Here is a 19,889-nt window from a genome sequence, read left to right on the forward strand (position 1 = left end):
GTCGGGGCCGCAGGGGCGCGGAGCGGGGGCACCTCGTCCGCGGGACCGTCAGGGTCGCCCGGGGGAGGGGGAGAAAGGGGGTACGCCAGGCCCTGAGCTCCGACAGCGCCCCCGCGCGGGCCGGCTTAGGCGGGGTCTCCGTGGGCTGGTGAGGGGGGTCCCCGCCGGCAGCCGGGCCCGTGGGCGCCACCCCCACGAGCTCTCGGCCCAACGCGGCCGGGCGGCGGGAGCGGCGCGCCGCGGGGGAGGTGCGCGCGGCGGGCGAGCGAGCGGCGCGAGAGGAGTGAGGGGAGCGGCGTCCGCCCCCGCCGTGCCGAGAGCAGCGGAGCCGAGCAGGCGCGCCTGGGCCGGGGAGCGCGCCCGAAGCCCGGCGAGCGCCAGCGCCGGGGCCGGAGGGTCGTGCCCGCGCCCGGGTCTCGGGGCCCCGACCCGGCAGCGGCGAGGCCGGGCGGCCACCTGCTGCGCCGCGTGAGGGCCGCGCGTCCGCGCTCCCGGGGCCCCGCCGCCCCCGCTCCGCGGACCGAGAGCCCCCGGCGCTTCGCGGAGCCGCCCGCGCTCCCGTGCAGGTACCGGGGCTGGGGGACTGGGGTGGGGGTTTCGGAGCCCGGGATCCCCCGGCCACGCGGACGGAGCGCCCTCCCCGCGGCCGAGTGTGGCCGGACGCGCTCCCCCAAGTGCCCGAAGTTTCCCTTTGCTCACTTCGCCGGACTTAACTTTGAATCGAGAGGTGACGCCTCAGAAAACCCACAGCGAGGGGAGTCGGTGTGCCTGGGGAAGTTGTTGGTAGACAAAGTGTCGGTGCCTCCTGGCGCCAGAGGCCGCGGCAGGGGAGAAGAGTGGACGGTCGTTAACTCTTCTGCTTTATTTGTTATACACGTTTTAGGCTTTGGTTGCCAGCCGCCAGTGAGGGGTTCTGGGTTTGATCTAAGAAATGCTCCCATTTTGAATCAACACTTATTTGTTGAACGGACGCTTCCTCTTCGACGGGGCGTTAATACGAAGTGAACAGTGATCAACGCCTGAGTGATTACTCCAGTGGAGCAGTTACCAACCAGGCTTTGGCTTTTGAAATGCAAAGTGTAAAGGAATACCACCGTTGGGGTTAGACTCGTGTCCGTACAGGCGGCAGCTGGCACGGTGTCACTGCCGAATACTTAATTTTGAGCCATAAATCTTTCAAGTGGGAGACAAGCAGCTGTGTGAGCCTCTGAGCGCCCACCCCACACCTTCCTCAACTGATAGCTTAAAATATCCCCACTCCCTATTCCAGCCGGCACGCTTTCTTCATTTACATAATTCGGGCACGTGACCGTGGAATAGAATCTGTTTAGACCCTGGTCTCCCTGGAGCTCACACCTGGGATGATGGAGCGCCGTGATCACTCCTTAGAGGCATGTGAGGCGGTAGGATTGTGGGGAGAAGCATAGAGTCTGTGCAGTAACATCAGCGGCCCCTGACTGTGGGGCCTGTGGAGGACTGAGCTGGGCTGGTTTCTTCTCTCTGCCCCAGTGTTGTGCTGAGCCATATTGGAGCCTAAGGTAGAAGAAAAATCAGTACTACAGATCCTGTCTTTATTTAAAATTATGATGTGTTTTGTGCAGTGTGGATTCTGTGTTCATTTTGATGTTTTGAAATAGTCCATTGTACCATTTGTCTTCAGGAGTTTTTGATAGCCCCTTAAATTTCGTGCCTGGAAGGAGGGCCTCCCTTGGTCCAGACTTGCCTCCTGATCAAGTTTCTTAGCTTCTCTGAGCAGCTGTCCTCATTGAACAAATTAAAAAGGGGCACCTCCAGGGCTGCTGCGTGGCTCACACACAGCATATGGCTACTGCATGGGACCAGGCCCCTAGGGCTTATGGAAGGGTGGATGTCCTATTCATATTGTTGTTCAGCTTGGTCATCTTGAGCCGGTCACCGAAGCTTGATGAGTCTTGGTTTGACTTAGCAGAATGGAAGTGTAGGTCGCCAGTTCAGGGGGTTAAATGAGACTGTGGGTGAAGGTGCCTTGCCCTCCTGGAGGGTAAGTTTTCTGAGGTAGCACAGTAGGCTGGGTTTGCCTGGGCAAGCTTGCAGCCATCTGCTCTTCCTTGGGAGGTTAGCTACGTGCCTGTGCACAGACAGGCTTATTAACTCTGCTTGTGTTGCATGGAGACCCCAAGGAAGCCTTTCAGTCCGAGTGGAGATGTTTCCTGCCCACGGTTTATTGTGGAGGGCTGAAGGTCACCAGCCTCCCAGTTGTGATGTGCAAAGTTTTTTTAGGTCAACTTAGTTTTTAGGTGAACTTAATTTCACTGCCCTGAACAAGGGACTTTGGTTACCTTTTTATATGTCTAGTCCTAGGTCCAGATCGTGATTTTCCTGAGCCTAATTCAAAGAATTTTATCTGAGTCGCTATCTAGCTTAAAGCGGCTTAGTCCCTGGAAAGTCAGTCTCCATCTCTCCAGGTTACTGTCTGGGGCCCTTTCTCACTGCAGGTAGTCTCCGGGCTCCAGGAGAAGGTTGCAGCACTTCAAGGTGTGGGGAGTGTGGCTTCTTGCTGTCATCTGATGAGTTTCCCACCACTGAGCCTCCTTTTTCTGTTTCCATTGAGCATTGTCCAGCCAGCGGTCACTAGAGTGAGACACAGTTGGGGACCCGGCTCCTGCATCTGGCCCTGAGATCTCCACACCCTGTGTCTCCAACAGGTCCCTGCTGGGCATCTGGGAACCTGCCCAGTTTGTGTGGAACAGCCCAGGTCCCTAGTCTGCGTGGTCCCCATTGTTCCTAGCGGTAAGCAGGACGAACTCCCCCCCAGCCTTCCATGTCCCCCTCAATCCCCTGGGGTTCTTCTTCCCTCACTAACCCCTCTCCTCCAGGCTGGGTGTAAAGGGGCTGGGGGCTCCAGGTTCCTCTCTCCCCATAACGGAAGAGTTTTTTTTTTTGACATGAAAGGCAGGAATCTTTCTTAGGTTGTATCTCCTGTCCTCTGAACATTGGGGCTTAGAGTAAAGCTCTTGATGTGTAGAGGGGATTTCAGCATCTTGTATATCTTAACTCCTCCCCTCCCTGGAGAAACCACGTGCACCCTGGAGATGTGGGAAGGAAGCAGGGGGCAGCAAACTGCGGAATCAGACCAGAAATTCCCTTCCCCCATCCCCCCATCTTCTGGGCAGGTCAACCTCCGTTATCTGCACTGGATTTCTTACTGCCTGAAAAAGACTGGGAAGACTGTAGGGCCTGTTGTAGTTACCAATCAGGGATGGGGAGGAAATGGGGAAAGAGTAGCTTTGAAGCTTTGGTGGTTGGAGGACAGAAGAGTTGTCTGCCTACAGACTCCCAAGCCCAGCCCAGTAGACCAGGTTCATATGCTTTGGTGTTTTCCAAACGGTCACGCTGTTTATGCCACTGCTGCTTCATCATCAAAATGATCCACTGTATGCCTGGCATTTACCAAAATCAGCAGGAAAAATACTGAAAAATCCAAGTTGTAATTGATTCTTCAGGGTCCTTGGGAATTGTTTGGAGAACTTGATTAGCCAAGGCTTCACAAGTCCTGGGTTTTGTTCACACTTTGTGGGTAGAAGGCAAAGTGGTCAGGGAGGGCTTCTCAGAGGAGGTGGGACTTTAAGTATCATTAAGACTTGGCCACATGTGAGATTAAAGAGAACTTCCCATGAGGAGGACTTCTTTTTTTTTTTTAACTTTTTAGTTTGTATTGGGGTATAGCCGATGCACAATATTGTGATAGTTTCTGGTGAACAGCACAGGGACTCATACATATTCATGGATCCATTCTCCCCCAAACTCCCCTCCCATCCAGGCTGCCAAATAACATCAAGCAGAGTTCCCTGTGCTATATGGTAGTTCCTTGTTGGTTATCCATTTTAAATATAGCATGTGTACTTGTCCATCCCAAACTCCCTAACTATCTCTTCCCCCCACTGGGAAGGACCTCTTGAATCCCTAAAGACAGAAGACTCCCCAGGAGTGGTCTTTTGGAGCTCACCTCTTAGTTGACTCTTCTGGTGTCATGCTTATCCCTTTTGTTGTCAGCGTACCTGTATCTGTACGTTGGACCGTAGGCACAGTCAGCATTCTAAATGCCTGGCATTTCCCCCCCAACTGAATGGAAATCAGAGGAATTCTCATCTAATCCTGTTATTCTCAGTTATCTGCACCTGGAAGCACATTTCAAACTTTTAGGTCAGGTAAATGGTCCTTAAGGCACATTGATGATTCTAAAGAATTACTGTAGCATCCTTTGTATTGCTTTAATATGCTATGATGCTTTTGAACTGTGGTTCAATCCTAAAGGAGATCAATCCTGGGTGTTCATTGGAAGGATTGATGTTGAAGCTGAAACTCCAATACTTTGGCCACCTCATGCGAAGAGCTGACTCATTGGAAAAGACCCTAATGCTGGGAAGGATTGGGGGCAGCAGGAGAAGGGGATGACAGAGGATGAGATGGCTGGGTGGCATCACCGACTCGATGGACATGGGTTTGGGTAGACTCCGGGAATTGGTGATGGACAGGGAGGCCTGGCGTGCTGCGATTCATGGGATCGCAAAGAGTTGGACATTACTGAGCGACTGAACTGAATATGCTATGACCCATAACCTTGAGCTCAGTAGGACACTAACCAGTAGATCCCAGGGAATGCTCAGCAAATTTAGCAGCAGATTGACAAGAAATGATCGGACAGGGGTAGCCACACAGGCAGGGACACCCCCTACCTGTGTTGGCCACTAGCTCCTTGTAGACACTGGCACTGTTCCTGTGCAGATCTGGGCAGGAAGAGCTCCCAGATATTTTTCTTATGATTAAGCTATCTGTGAAAAGAAATTGCAAAAGAGCCTTTTGAAAGGTGAGGAGTAGGATGTTATTTATTTGCTCAAGTGTCTTCCTAGCCCTAGTGTGGGATGGGCTTTTGAATGTATGAAGTTTGAGAACTTCTGGAGTACCCACTCACCTCTGGCGTCCGGACAGTAGTCTCTTTTCTTTCTGTCCCCAGATTGTCCTGTCTGTGGGAGGCAGCAGAAACCTTAGGTGTGTAAGTTTCCCAAGAAACTACTCTCAGAATGGCTGGCTTGAGTGGAAGTCGTGAAAATGTCAGAGGTGTTTTGCTTTCTTAAAGCAGGTGGTCCAGCCGAGGGCGGCAGTCAGGGCTCTGGTTTCCACTCTGCCACCTAGAGTCCCTGTGACCCCATAGCGTGGGGGTGGGGATTCACGCATACCAGCATCACTTGAGATCCTGTATCGGCAGAGAAAATGCCTCATGAATTATTTGTAGTGGTTACTCTTCCGTTGTTTTTCTTAATAAGCAAAAGGGCATTTATTTTGATTCCCAGTTAGGACCCCCTAGAGGCTTCCCTGGTGGCTCAGACGGTAAAGAATCTAACTGCAATGCAGGAGACCTGGGTTCGATCCCTAGGTCGGGAAGATCCCCTTGGGAAGGAAATGGCTACCCACTCGAGTATTCTTGCCTGGAGAATTCCATGGACAGAGGAGCCTGGTGGGCTACAGTTCATGGGGGTTGCAAAGAGTCAGACATGGACTGAGGGACTAACACTACTACACATAAGACCCCCTGATAAAGGATCCTAAAGCAATGAAGGGTCTGAGATCTGATGGAGATTGAGGACAGTGAGCAAGTCTGCTGTGTAGAGCACTGCTGAGCAGGGCTAGAGGTAGATGTCCTGTTGGGAATGACCTTATTGTGCTCAGTCGTGTCTGACTCTCGTGTGACTCCCACACACACACCCACACACACACACTTGTTCTGCAGGCAAGATGTAGGGCCAATTTTGCCCTGCCGCATCTGTGACCTGCTGATGAGCATGAGAAACAGCGGTGGCTCAGAGGACCACATTGAATGTCGCCCGTGGGTAACGGAATTACAGTCAATATCAAGTCCCTGTTGTATATTTAGTCTCCTGTAGATGAATATATCGGAGAAGGCAATGGCACCCCACTCCAGTACTCTTGCCTGGAAAATCCCATGGACGGAGGAGCCTGGTAGGCTGCAGTCCATGGGGTCGCTAAGAGTCGGACATGACTGAGCAACTTCACTTTCACTTTTCACTTTCATGCATTGGAGAAGGAAATGGCAACCCACTCCAGTATTCTTGCCTGGAGAATCCCAGGGACGGGGGAGCCTGGTAGGCTGCCATCTATGGGGTCGCACAGAGTCGGACATGACTGAAGTGACTTAGCAGCAGCAGCAGCAGCAGATGAATATATTGTGAATATTTAGTACCTTTTCAGCACTAAGTGTATCATGAATATTTACTGCCCAGCTGCCTGGGTATATTTAGCACCTCATGAATAGCAGGTGTCTGTCCATCCTTCCACACCTCTCTGTGTTGCATGCACGCATGCTCTCCTTACTGAGTGTTTGTCTCTACTTAACATATCTTACGAGAGTCCTTCATCCTGTTTACTGTCCCCTCTGGACACGCTGCTCCAAGCCTGTGCAGACTGCCCTCGGCTCTTCTCTCTCTTGGTCTATGTGCAGCTCTGGGGCCAGGCACAGCCTCAGTGCCTCATGGGTGCCGGGGCAGGTGTGGTGGGCGTGGGGGCTCTGACCTGGGTCACTTAAGACCCCTTCAGGGCTCTGCAGCCCATGTGGCAAGTGCAGTGAGCTGCTCTGAAGCAGCGTCTCCACTGGCACCAGCTCTTCTAACCTGGGTTTGATACTCAACTCCTATCCCCATGTTCCATCAGCTTGCCTGCTTAATTATTCATTCTTCCTCCCACCATGCTCCCCAAGGAGTGGCTGTTGTTGTTCAGTCGCTCAGTTGTGTCCAACTCTTTATGACCCCGTGGACTGCAGCATGCCAGGCTTCCCTGTCCATCATCATCTGCCGGAGTTTGCGCAAATTCATGTCCGTTGAGTTGGTGATGCCATCAAACCATCTCATCCTCTGTCATCCCCTTCTCCTCTTGCCCCCAGTCTTTCCCAGCATCAGGGTATTTTCCAGTGAGTCAGCTCTTTGCATCAGGTGGGCAACGTGTTGGAGCTTCAGCATCAGTCCTTCCAATGAATATTCAGGGTTGATTTCCTTTAGGATTGATTGGTTTGATTTCCTTGCTGTCCAGGGGACTCGCAAGAGTCTTCTCCAGCACCACCATTCGAAAGCATCAGTTCTTCAGCCTGGTAGCAGGAACTTTCTCTTGGGTTTTTCTGAGTGGAAGATTCGTGACTTAGAAGCTGCAGTGACAGGAGGAGGAGGAGGAGGATGGGGTTTGTTGGAGGTTTAGCCCCACCCACTCGATGTCTGAACCTGCACCACTGCACCTGGTAATCCACCCTCCATGCCCTGGGGTCATTTCCACGGGGATAGACTCAGCCCTGTGTATTTGGTCGGTTGCTGGGTGTCAGCTGCATGCTCCATTGAAAATCAGATCTTTAAATCATCACGTATTAGCGTTGCCAGTGTATTTTCAGGGTGTAAATGGATTCTTAATGTACGAACATAAAACATCTTGCAGATGTGAGTCACTCATTTTCCGAGACTCAGCAGTGTCATCTTAGCGAGTGTCATTGTGCTGCGTCGGACCTTCGTGGGCAAAGGCGAGTCTGTGCATCAAGGGGTTCTGTTCAGCACAGCTTATTGGGCACCACGTTCTAGAGCTGAAGTTACTAAGTGGTTCACGGGCAACCTCAGGGTCTCTTGGTGACGGCACAAGCACTGTAGACAAGACTTGGCCAGGCTGGCAAGTGGGAAAGGCCTGGAAGTTGGCGAGCCTGGCACCGGGCCAGCCTGCCCGCCATCTGGGGCCCTGACTAGACTTGTGATTGGGATCCATCCTGGCAGCCTGCCCTTTGGCTGCCCCCCCCACCCCGGTGGCTCGAGGCCAGGTGCCACTTCACAGATAGTCTCTTCCATCCAGCAAACCTGGAGGCAGAGCGTGAGCAGGTGTAACAGTAACATCTGGGGGCAGGGTCTCCTTCCAGTCTTGGTGCATGCTGTGCCAAATAGGCATATACACATGTGTTCACAGAAGTATGTGTTATTATGGTTGCCAGTAGGGAAGAATGGGAAGAAGGGATAGTTAGGGAGGTTGGGCTGGACATGTACACACTGATGTGTTTAAAATGGGTAACCAACAAGGAACTACTATAGTGCACAGGGAACTCTGCTCGATGTCATGTGGCAGCCTGGATGGGAGGGGAGTCTCGGGGAGAATGGACACATGTGTATGTATGGCTGAGTCCCTCTGCTGCTCACCTGAAACTACCACAACATTGTTAATCAGCTGTACCCCAATACAAAGTAAAAAGCTTCTTTAAAAAGTATATATTAATACAGAGAAGTAATGTCTACCTTGTTTTCTGGGCCACCTTTTCAGAATGGGCCGCATGTGTTGAGTCTCTTCTCTATGTTATTGGATACACTTCCGTAGCACCAACTCTTCTGGCTGCAAAGGACTCCATGGTCAGGGTGGCCCCCACTTACTCACCCACCCTCTGTTGGACGGACGTTACCTAGGACATTTTCAACCTTTTGTCCTTTAGCCCCACGAAAATGAAGATCATTGTTAGTGCTCTTTTGTACATCTGTGCCTGGAGAATCCCAGGGACGGCGGAGCCTGGTGGGCTGCCGTCTGTAGGGTCGCACAGAGTCAGACACGACTGAAGCGACTTAGCAGCAGCAGCAGCTGATTGGTTCCTTCCAAGTCCATCTCGTAAGATCGATTTCCTGTGTATACACAAGCCTCTTCCTTTGATATGTCCTACCCAAAGTCTGTCTTTCTTTTCACGCTAAAGTTTTTTTCCCATGAGATTTCATGTATTTTGGTCAACAGTGTCTTCAGCGTCTGTGCCGTTCAGGATTTGCTCCACTTCCTTTAAGGAGAAGAGGATTTAGTGCAGGGAGTTCAAAGATAACAGAATTGTTGAAAGCTCAGCCTCCAACCAGACCTGCAGGGCTGTCCTGCCAGGAGCTGCCTCCCTCCCCAGACCTAACACATGGGGGGCAAGAGAGAGGAGATGGGGGGTCCCCCCTGGGGCTCAGCATCCACCCTGAGGCTCGGCATTCATCCTGAAACTGTGGCTGAGGCTCTGGGACCCCACACACACACACCCATAGAAAAATGGATGCGTCCACAGTGGTGCCTCTTAGCAGAGAGGGACAGTAAACTCTCCAGGTGGGCAGCGTGGCCTGGGCAGAGGCTAGGAAGTGAGGCCCTGGTTTTCTAGCCTCAAGCAGGCAGTGAACAGCCAGGTGGGGTGAACTGTATCTCAGCCTCTCTCTCTCTTTTTCTTTTCTCCATAATTTGTACATTTTGTCTTCGATTTGATGCATACAGAGGTGAGATTCACAGAATTTAGCCTTGGGTTCTGAGGGCCTGGTTCCTGCCTCCCAGAATCAGTCATTTGTCCTCTCCAGAGAATGTCAAGGTCGTTTCCCAGATAAGGTTTTCATTTCAGTCCCCTTCTCTTCAGAGCTCTTTTACCGTGACCCGAGCCCCCTTCCTGCTCTCTCTTAGAAACCAGATTGGAAGCTTTCCCAGCCTGAGCTTCAAATGGGTTTTTTAAAAAAATGCACTATATATCTGTATCTGTGTATCTGTGTCTATCTCAAGGTGAAGCCACATAGAAATAATTCCTGTAGACTTGCCTTTTAGGTAGACCAGGTATTTGAAAATCAACCCCCTGACCCCAGGCCTGCCTGCAGGATAGCGTGGGCCAGGGTAGGGGCAGAGGGTGTGTGATTCTTTTCCTTGTTGGGGAACGCTGGGTCGTGTTGCCCCTTCAGGCAGTCTCACACTCACATTGAACAGCCTTGAGCTCTCAGGCGTGGGTCGGAAGCAGGAGTTAGCTTACTGCTAAGTTAATAGCCAATTTTTCCCACGAGCCATAATTGATCAGCAGGCAATGTACGAACCATATTTCTCCCTGCCTTTTCCAGCAGGCTTTTGTGTGTAATTAGTGTGAATTCAGGTGTTTGTAGAGTTCCAAACTCCCCCTCTGAGTCGTTTCTATATTTTCAGTTGTTCCAGGAAAGAATTCTTGAGGAAGGATTCCAGGAAAGACTATGTCCTTAGCAACCCAGAGTTCACGGGGGGGGGGGGGGGGGCGGTGTATGGGGGGTTTGGGTGACAGCAGGGGGCTAGCCACCAGCCTAGGGGTGCACGCTCTCCTGACCCTCGACAGGTCCTCCGCCCCTCATGGTGCTTGCCTCTCATTAGACAAGCACTGTTTAAAACGAGCTGATGCTCCCTAGCTGAAAGCTCTGGGGTGGGGAGTGGTGAGGAGGGAGCCTGCCCCCCCTAACTCCACGTGGGAGCTAGCCCTTGGAGCATCCAGCAGGTTATGCTGTCAACAAGGCGCATCAAAGAACCCATGTTTTTATGTACTATTTTCAATTTTTTTTTGGCTGTGCTAGGTCTTTGTTGCTGCGCTCAGGCTTCCGTGGTTGTGGCTCATGGATTTAGTCACTCTGTGGCAGGTGTGATTCTTAGTCCCCTGACCAGGGATAGAATCCTGTCCCCTGCATTGGCAGGCGGATTCTTAACCACTGGACTGCCAGGAAAGTCCTCCCCCAGGTCTTTTTTTTTAAAAGAGCAAAAATAATAGTGATTCACTCTATCCCAAATGATGTACCTTAGCTTTCAACAGCACCTGCTTTCTATGATTTATACGTGATAGATATTTACCATTCTTTAATTTTAGGGGGTTGTACGTTGATTGTGTATTAGGAAGTAAACTGAAATAATTGTTTTAGTGGCAACAGATGTGTTTCTTTCAGTTTTTTCCAAGCACGTACAGTGAGATTCTGAATTTTGTGTGTAAGGCATATAATCACTGGATAATTCAGGCTGCCCATTGCATGACCCCCTCCCCTAATCTTGTGCTTTCAGTAGTTACTGAAGTGTGAGTCTGTGTGTGATTAGAACAGTCTCTTTCCCACCCAGAGAACAGGTGGTGTTGGAGCCTGTTCAACACCACACATCATTTTGGGTCTTTCATCTGCAGCATCTCATTCAGTCCTTATGATCACCTTGTGCATTTTACAGAGAAGGACATTGAGGCCCAGAAAAATCGAGTAACTTGGCCAGGGCACCTCAGCTCGTGAGCCACAGAGACATGAACTCACCTCCACTCTCTCTTCTCTCAGGAGATACGCACATGCCCAGTCGTGTCCTAGACTGTGGCCTGCCAGGCTCCTCTGTCCATGGAATTCTCCAGGCGAGAATACTGGAGGGGGCTGCCATGTCGTTCACCTGGATCTTCCCAGCCCAGGGATCGAATCTGCGTCTCCTGCATTAGTAGGCAGATTCTTTACCACTGAGCTACCTGGGAAACCCCTCAGGAGATAATTTCCCCCTGGAAATAGGCCGTTTGCTCATTAGCTGATACTCCAGGTGCTGCCAGAATTGCTCCGTGCCCCCATTTTTATCCCCATTTTCCAGAGGAGCAAACTGAGGCACAGAGAGGTTATGAGACCACCTCCACAGCCAGTCCATGGAGTAGGGATTTGAACCCAATGTCCTGTCCTTGTCGACTGTTTTAACCTGTCTGTAACTGTTAGCTTAGAAATGGCCAGGAAGTGTCCTTATAACTGGCCCAGGGTTTCACTCAGTGGGAGTGAACATTCTTGGGCAAATTACCCCCCGGGGTGTGCACAACGTCTGGGCACCTCCCCCCACAGTCACCTCCCTGATTCCCACCCAGGACCACAGTCTCTGGGGACCCTCCTTTTTCTCTCCTGTCTCCACCACCTGCAGCGGCTTCTGCAGGAAAGCAAAGCAGGGGAGGTGGCTGGGGGCCAGGCTGACCCAATGGGCCCTGGGCTCCCTTTCCTGCAGGGCTGTTGTAAGAAGCAAAGGCAGTTTGTGTGGAAGTGGCAGATATGTTGTGACCAGTGGACAAGAGTGAGTTAGAAAGGATGTGTTATTATAATTAAGCCTTACTTCTGTCTCTCTCTTATTAAAATGATATATTTATTTATTTATTTTTGGCTGTGCTGGGATTTGGTTGTTGCTTGGGCTTCTCTTTAGCTGTGGTGAGCGGGGGCTGCTCTCCAGTTGCGGTGCTCGGGATTCTCATTGTAGTGGCTTCCCTTGTTGCAGAGCACAGGCTCTGGGATGCATGGGCTCAGGAGTTACAGTTCACAGGTTTAGTTGCTCCACGGCATGTGGGATCTTCCCGGATCAGGGATTGGACCATTGTCTCCTTCATTGGCAGGTGAAGTCTTTACCACTGAGCCACGAGGGAAGTCCACTCCCCCTCTCCCGCTCTCTTTTAATGTTAAAACATTCCAGTTAAAATTGAGCAAGACCTTGTGACTGGGAGCTCTGGATGCAAAGTCTGACTCTCCCATTCTCCAGCCGTGAGGCCTCTCAGCACCTCTGTTCCCATCTGGAAAATACGGATGTGACAAGCCCCCCACCCCTGAGGGCCATCGTGTGGACCAGCTGGAGTACTAGTGCCTGTAACGTTCCATCGGAGAGAATAAAACGTGAACGAATTGGAGCCCCAGGTAGCTGAGCCTGGGCTGTGCTCCTGGCACTCTTGGGTACGTAAGGAATTACATGATCCCACTGGTTCTTCCTACAGCTTTAAAGAATATAGAGGATTATCCCTGTTTGGAGGTGAGGAACCAAAAGCTCAGGAGGTAGACGTGGTGTGTGTGCCTGTCTCCATCCGGGGACCCCTAGACGATGTAACCACCTGAAACCTGGGGGGTGGGCGAAGGGCCCCAGAGCTCCTGGGGCCAGGACCCCTGTCTTAGCACCACATCAGTGGTTGGGTGGCATCAGGGTGGCTGGCTCCAGGGGGTAATCCCAAGTAAACTGTTCTCCGTGTGCTGGCAGGATTGGCTGAGGGAGCGGATACTGCCCAAACATCGTCTGTTCTCATTCCACCCCAGTTCCCAAATAAACACTTCTGTTGTAACATCAACATGATATTATAGCAGTTCTTTGCTCTTCTCATAGACATGTAGTCTTGTGTGCAAAGTTGCAGTTTAAGCTCTTTGCTGTCCATCAGAGTGGAATTCCCATCTGAATTTCACTTCAAGACCCAACATCTAGGATGGCCAGCCATGGTGTTTGGTTTCTTAAAGGCCGTCAGTTCACCCCTAAAGCCAGGGTTCCTGGTTTTTCTGAGTAGGAGGATCCCTTTGTAACACTGAACAAGTAGAGAAACGTTCTATATGACAGCAACTACATTTTCAATATATCAGTATATCGATGAGGAAAATGTATATAAACAAAAAGACAGTATGAATTTTTGAGGCTCATCTGGATGACTTATTTTATTGATCACATCTACATGTATTTAAGCGCTTCCCATGTGGCACTAGTGGTAAATAACCCACCTGCCAGTGCAGGAGACACAGGAGTCCCAGGTTCGATCCCTGGATGGGGAAGATCCCCTGGAGGAGGGCATGGCAACCCATTCTAGTATTCTTGCCTGGAGAATCCCATGGACAGAGGAGCCTGGCGGGCTACAGTCCATGGGGTCACAAAGAGTTGTATACGACTGAGCAACTGACACTTTGACTACTTTTTCACATGTATTTAAACATAATAACCTGTGTATGTATGTGACATAATATTGATGCTTGTCCGTCAGGGATTCGCATGTAAAGAACTGAGGATTTGTGTTTGGAGATTTCATTATTTATAGGCTTTCAAAAAAAGTAGAAATGCCCTTTTGCAGTTTGCTTTTTCCTCTTGGGTATTTTGCTTGTAATTTCAGGAGGTTCCACCAGGGGGTGCTTGGGCTCATGATGCTTCTGCAGTGGATGAAGCTCCTCTCCAGCTACAAGACAAAGTGTAGTTTTCTACACCCAAATGTTTCCTTTTTAGGACAAGCAGTATTCTTGCCTGGAAAATCCCATGGACAAAGGAGCCTGGAAGGCTATATAGTCCATGGAGTTGCAAAAGAGTTGGATACTATTTAGCAACTAAACAACAACAACCTTAAATAAAAGAAAACATGATTTAAGAAAATGCATTCTAAAAGAGTTGTAACTGAACATGAAGACAAATCTAAAAGATGTACTAGGCTGCTGCTGCTGCTGCTGCTAAGTCGCTTCAGTCGTGTCCGACTCTGTGCGACCCCATGGACTATGGCCTACCAGGCTCCTCCATCCATGGGATTTTCCAGGCAAGAGTACTGGAGTGGGGTGCCATTGCCTTCTCCATGTACTAGGCTAAATAATACCAAAATTCAAATTATTAATTACTGCTTAGTTTTCTCTGTTTCAAGCTTTATTTATTTATTTGTCCTGCCACATGGCTTGCAGGACCTTAGTTCCCCAACCAAGGATCAAACCCAGGCCCCCAGCAGTAAAAGCACCGAGTCCTAACCACTGGACCAACCAGGGGATTCCTAGGATTTATTTTTTAAAAAGCAATCCCCAAGCATCAGCTACTGCACTCACTTCCGAAGGGTCTGAAGTGTCACAGCCCAGAAGAGCTTTAGGATTAGAAATATACAGGCTGCTTTAACCACTTAGTGACTGTGAGGCACTGTGGACCCCACTGTTTTTTACCTGGACCCTAAGAGAAGGCTCTGAGACTCTTGCAGACACCTCCTCCTCTCAGCAGCTCTGTCTCACAGGCTGTTTTTGCCTGTTGACCTGTGAGGGAGCTGAGTGTCAAACTAATTTGAATATGATGTATAGAGCCAAGAAAATCAGGCAAAAGCTCCTTAAACCAACCTATTGATTCATTTAGTAGTCCCACTGATAAAACTTCACTGCTATTCACTCTATTCCTGTTCCTTCAATACACATTTATCAAGGTTCAGGCACTCACAGGCTTCCCTGGTAGCTCAGCTGGTAAGGAATCCACATGCAATGCAGGAGACCTTGGTTCAGTTCCTGGGTGGGGAAGATCCCCTGGAGAAGGGATAGACTACCCACTCCAGTATTCTTGTCTGGAGAGTCCCCATGAACAGAGGAGCCTGGCAGGTTACAGTCTTTGGGGTCACAAATAGTTGGACACGACTGAGCAAGTAAGCACAGCACAGCATATGGCACTCACAATCTAAACAGCATTAGTATATCAGCATGAGGGCAATGGATGTGATGGATGAGGGCAGCAGACCCTCTGGGGTGGGGTGGGTGGGGCCCGAGTCCTAGAGACCCTGGCCGTTCTGGAAACTAGGTTCCGTGGGGAGAGTCCAGCGAACCCTGTGGGGCTCATGGTGGGGCAGGGCCCACTGGCCCAGTGGACACGGACAGCATGGTTCTGAGGGTCCATGATAGTTCTAGGGGCCCACAAAATGTCTTCATTTCTTTTACTCTTTTTAATTAAAGAAATTATTTTTATTATTATTATTATTTTTTTGCCGCACTGGGTCTTTGTCGCTGCCTGAAGGCTTTTCTCCAGTTGCAGTGAGAGAGGCCCACTCTAGTTGCACTGTGCGGGCTCTTCATTGCGGTGGCTTCTCTTGTTGCAGAGCACAGGCCCTGGGTGCTCAGGCTTCAGTAGTTGGGGCTTATGGGCTCATTAGTTGTGGCCCCTAGGCTGAGTTGCCACTCAGCATGTGGGAGCTTAGTTCCTGGACCAGGGTTCAACCTGTGTCCTCTGTGTTGGCAGGTGGATTCTTAACCGCTGGACTACCAACAAAGTCCCAAAAATGTTTTTAATCTTTTAAAATCAGAAGGAAAACACAAACTTTAGGTTAAAGAAGATGTTTTAATATATAATAATATATTCACCTTTGTATCAATGTAGTTGTAAAATATTGGGCTTCTTTGGTGGCTCAGTGGTAAAGAATCCACCTGCCAAAGCCGGAGACACGGGTTCGATCTCTGGGTCAGGAAGATCCCCTGGAGAAGGGAATGGCAACCCACTCCAGTATTCTTGCCTGGGAAATCCCATGGACAGAGGAGCCTGGTGGGCTACAGTCCATGGAATCCCAAAGAGGTGGACACTTCAGTTCAGTTCAGTTCAGTCACTCAGTCGTGTCCGACTCTTTGCGACCCCATGAATCGCAGCACGCCAGGCCTCTCTGTCCATCACCAACTCCCAGAGTCTACCCAAACTCATGTCCATTGAGTCGGTGATGCCATCCAACCATCTCATCCTCTGTCGTCCCCTTCTCCTCCTGCCCCCAATCCTTCCCAGCATTAGGGTCTTTTCCAATGAGTCAACTCTTTGCATGAGGTGGCCAAAGTATTGGAGTTTCAGCTTCAACATCAGTCCTTCCAATGAACACCCAGGATTGATCTCCTTTAGGATGGATTGATTGGATCTCCTTGCAGTCCAAGGGACTCTCAAGAGTCTTCTCCAACACCACAGTTCAAAAGCATCAATTCTGCGACGCTCAGCTTTCTTCACCGTCCAACTCTCACATCCATACATGACCACTGGAAAAACCATAGCCTTGACTAGACGGACTTTTGTTGGCAAAGTAATGTCTCTGCTTTTAAATATGCTATCTAGGTTGGCCATAACCTTCTTTCCAAGGAGTAAGCGTCTTTTAATTTCATGGCTGCAATCACCATCAGCAGTGATTTTGGAGCCCCCAAAAATAAAGTCTGACACTGTTTCCACTGTTTCCCCATCTATTTCCCATGAAGTGATGGGACCAGATGCCATGATCTTAGTTTTCTGAACGTTGCGCTTTAAGCCAACTTTTTCACTCTGCTCTTTCACTTTCATCAAGAGGCTCTTTAGTTCTTCTTCACTTTCTGCCATAAGGGTGGTGTCATCTGCATATCTGAGGCTATTGGTATTTCTCCCGGCAATCTTGATTCCAGCTTGTGTTTCTTCCAGCCCAGCATTTCTCATGATGTACTCTGCATAGAAGTTAAATAAGCAGGGTGACAATATACAGCCTTGATGTACTCCTTTTCCTATTTGGAACCAGTCTGTTGTTCCATATCCAGTTCTAACTGTTGCTTCCTGACCTGCATACAGGTTTCTCAAGAGGCAGGTCAGATGGTCTGGTATTCCCAACAACAGCAACAAATTGTAAAATATATTTAAAGGAGGTTTTTAAATCGAGGAAGGGGCCCTCGAAGGCAGAAGTGCTTAGAGCCCCTGAAGTCACAATGCATAGTGTTTGGGACCTGCTGACCCCGGGAGATGCCTCAGCAGATTCACAGAGGCGGGGATGACCAGGCAGGAAGGGACTGCTCGCTGGCTTGGCTTACCCATGCCCAGGTGCAGAAGGGGCCTGGAGAAAAAGCAGGGACCCTGAGAAGACCCCCCTCTTGCCCCCAAACTTTGGCTGTAACCCATTTGATGAAGGCAAACAACCCTTGTTTCTCAGGCTCAGGACCAAGTGCTTGGGTGCCTGAGGCTTCAGTGTCATTGGGATAGACACACTTGGCACTCTTAGGCCCTTCAGAGTCTTAGCTAAACCAGAGAAGGTTGTATTTCTCAATTGTTGGATTTGTTTTTTTTTGGTTCTGGTTCCAGGCTGGTCACTTGGGGCTGTGACTGCACCTCTGAATGTGTTTCCTCATCTGTAAGTTGGGGCAGTAACTGAATTAGACTGTGCATGTCAGGAGCCTTCCTAGCCCAGCGCCCAGCCTCCAGCCATTGTCAAATGTTTCCTTCTCCTTTGCTTGTCCATGTCATCTCATTCAACAGAGGCCAAAGACATGGAAGGTGCTGGCCTGGGCCATACGTTGTCTTGGTATCAGCCCACTTGTGGCTGCCCTGGCCTTACCTACCCGGCTGACTCAGGAGGTCTGGGTGGGACTGGACTTTGTGTTAACAAGCTTTGCAGGTGGACCTGCCGTGCGGCCGAGCCTGAAAGCCTTGGCCTTCACCTGAGCGTGTCTGGGCCGTGGTTGGGCAGATCTGATTTCTCAGAGCGGAGCTCCCACTTTGCTGTGGGAGGGAGGAGCCCAGGACCTTGTCTGGGGAGATTCCAGGCATGCTGGGCTGGCCTGCACCCCATCTGCTCTAGACAGTGTATTAAAAAGCAGAGACATCACTTTGCCAACAAAGGTCCATATAGTCAAAGCTATGGTCTTTCTGGTAGTCGTGTATGGATGTGAGAGCTGGACCATAAAGAAGGCTGAGCACTGAAGAATGATACTTTTGAACTGTGGTGTTGGAGAAGACTCTTGAGAGTCCCTTGGACTGCAAGGAGATCCAACCAGTCAATTCTAAAGGGAATCAATGCTGAATATTCATTGGAAGGACTGATGCAGAAACTGAAGCTCCAATACTCTGGCCACCTGATGTGAAGAGCCGACTCATTGGAAAAGACCCTGATGCTGGGAAGGATTGAATGCAGCAGGAGAAGGGGCCAACAGAGGATGAGATGGTTGGATGCCATCACTGACTCAGTGGACATGAGTTTGAGCACCCGGGAGATGGTGAAGGACAGGGAAGCCTGGTGTGCTGCAGTCCATGGGGTCGAAAAGTTGGACACAACTGAGTGACCGAACAAAAACAACAATCAAATTAGCAAATTTTGGGGTGTGTATTGTTTCTGTTTGTTCCTGCAGAGGATGGTACTTGGTACAAGTGTGTGGCAAGGACTCTCATGTACCTTTTGGAGGGGAAGAAGATACACACTTTCTGCCAAACTGTTTGGCAGTTGTCCCAAAACCCTTAAAAGAATCCCTTCATCCTGGTGATTTTACTCCTAGGAATATTCCCCAAGGAAACAATTAAATCTGCCATCAAAAGATTTCTATGCAAGGATGTTCATCACAATGTAATTTATAAAGATGAAAATTTGGAATCAAGGTTAAAAACTCAGTAATGGGGAGTGAGTCATTCACTAATGGAACCCTTAGGAGTGTTTCCGAAGGATGCTTAGTCACTAGGGCACTTCATGCTGCTACTGCTGCTGCTAAGTCGCTTCAGTCGTGTCCGACTCTGTGCGACCCCATAGACGGCAGCCCACCAGGCTCCGCCGTCCCTAGGATTCTCCAGGCAAGAATACTGGAGTGGGTTGCCATTTCCTTCTCCAGTGCATGAAAGGGAAAAGTGAAAGTGAAGTCGCTCAGTCATGTCCGACTCTTAGCGACCCCATGGACTGTAGCCTACCAGGCTCCTCTGTCCATGGGATTTTCCAGGCAAGAGTACTGGAGTGGGGTGCCATTGCCTTCTCCCAGGGCACTTCATGAGCTAAGGGTAAATGAAGAAGGCAGGAGGGACACTGGGTGAGTGCTGGAGGGGAAGCTGGACCTGTGGCAAAGAGCCCGGGGCCAGAGTGAAGATGAGAGATGTGTTGGGGGGATAGGCTGGTCTTCTGTTTTGTCAGAGCAGATACTGGGTGCAAGGCACTGTCACGTAGACTTGATCTGGAGAACAGGAAGTTTTGAGTGGGCTGGACCAAAGGAGTACCCACGACCAGGAGGCTCTCACTTAGGGTTGTTGACCACCTCTCTGCCCTGGCGCCCAGGTTCCACCCGGCCCCTCCAGAGGCTTTCCCTCAGGGACTCCGCCCACTTCCCACCTCACCCCCCCAACCCCCTACAGCCCCACTCCACTCCCCCCACTCCCAGTGGGGCTGCTTGCCCCTGCTCCATGCTCAGTGTGTCTAAGGGATGGAGTTCAAAACCAAACAAAAATATCTCAGTATATACAATGGCAACCCACTCCAGTACTCTTGCCTGGAAAATCCAAGGGACAGCGGAGCCTGGTGGGCTGCCGTCTATGGGGTCGCACCGAGTCGGACACAACTTAAGTGACTTAGCAGCAGCATACAATTTTTTAAAAATCAAAATGTAAAAACTTTTAAAAGAGGGGTTGTAGTCTATAGGTGGCTCAGATGGTGAAGAATCTGCCTGCAATGCAGGAGACCCAGGTTTGATCCCTGGGTTGGGGAGATCCCCTGGAGAAGAAAATGGCAACCCACTCCAGTATTCTTGCCTGGCAAATCCCACGGACAGGGGAGCCTGGCGGGCTACATACAGTCCACGGGATCCCAAAGAGTCGGACATGACTGAGTGACTAACACAGGCAGCTCC

At 50.4% G+C, this 19,889-nt stretch overlaps 1 protein-coding gene across 2 annotated transcripts in view; it reads left to right on the forward strand.

Moving 5' to 3' along the window:
• The first annotated feature begins 240 nt into the window (after positions 1-240).
• CRACDL (CRACD like) overlaps positions 241-19,889 on the forward strand; it is a 132,182-nt gene continuing 112,533 nt past the window's right edge. The window contains exons 1-2 of one of the 2 annotated variants that reach the window (XM_081484466.1): positions 1,352-1,391; positions 2,685-2,769. The gene's annotated coding sequence lies outside the window, so the exon portion shown is untranslated. Of the gene's footprint in view, positions 567-1,351; positions 1,392-2,684; positions 2,770-19,889 lie in introns of those variants that run through there. The other variant, XM_081484465.1, reaches the window with a different exon arrangement.

This window comes from Giraffa tippelskirchi, chromosome 4 (genome assembly GCF_054371585.1).
Source record: "Giraffa tippelskirchi isolate mGirTip1 chromosome 4, T2T-mGirTip1v1.2.pri, whole genome shotgun sequence".
Taxonomy (NCBI): domain Eukaryota; kingdom Metazoa; phylum Chordata; class Mammalia; order Artiodactyla; family Giraffidae; genus Giraffa; species Giraffa tippelskirchi.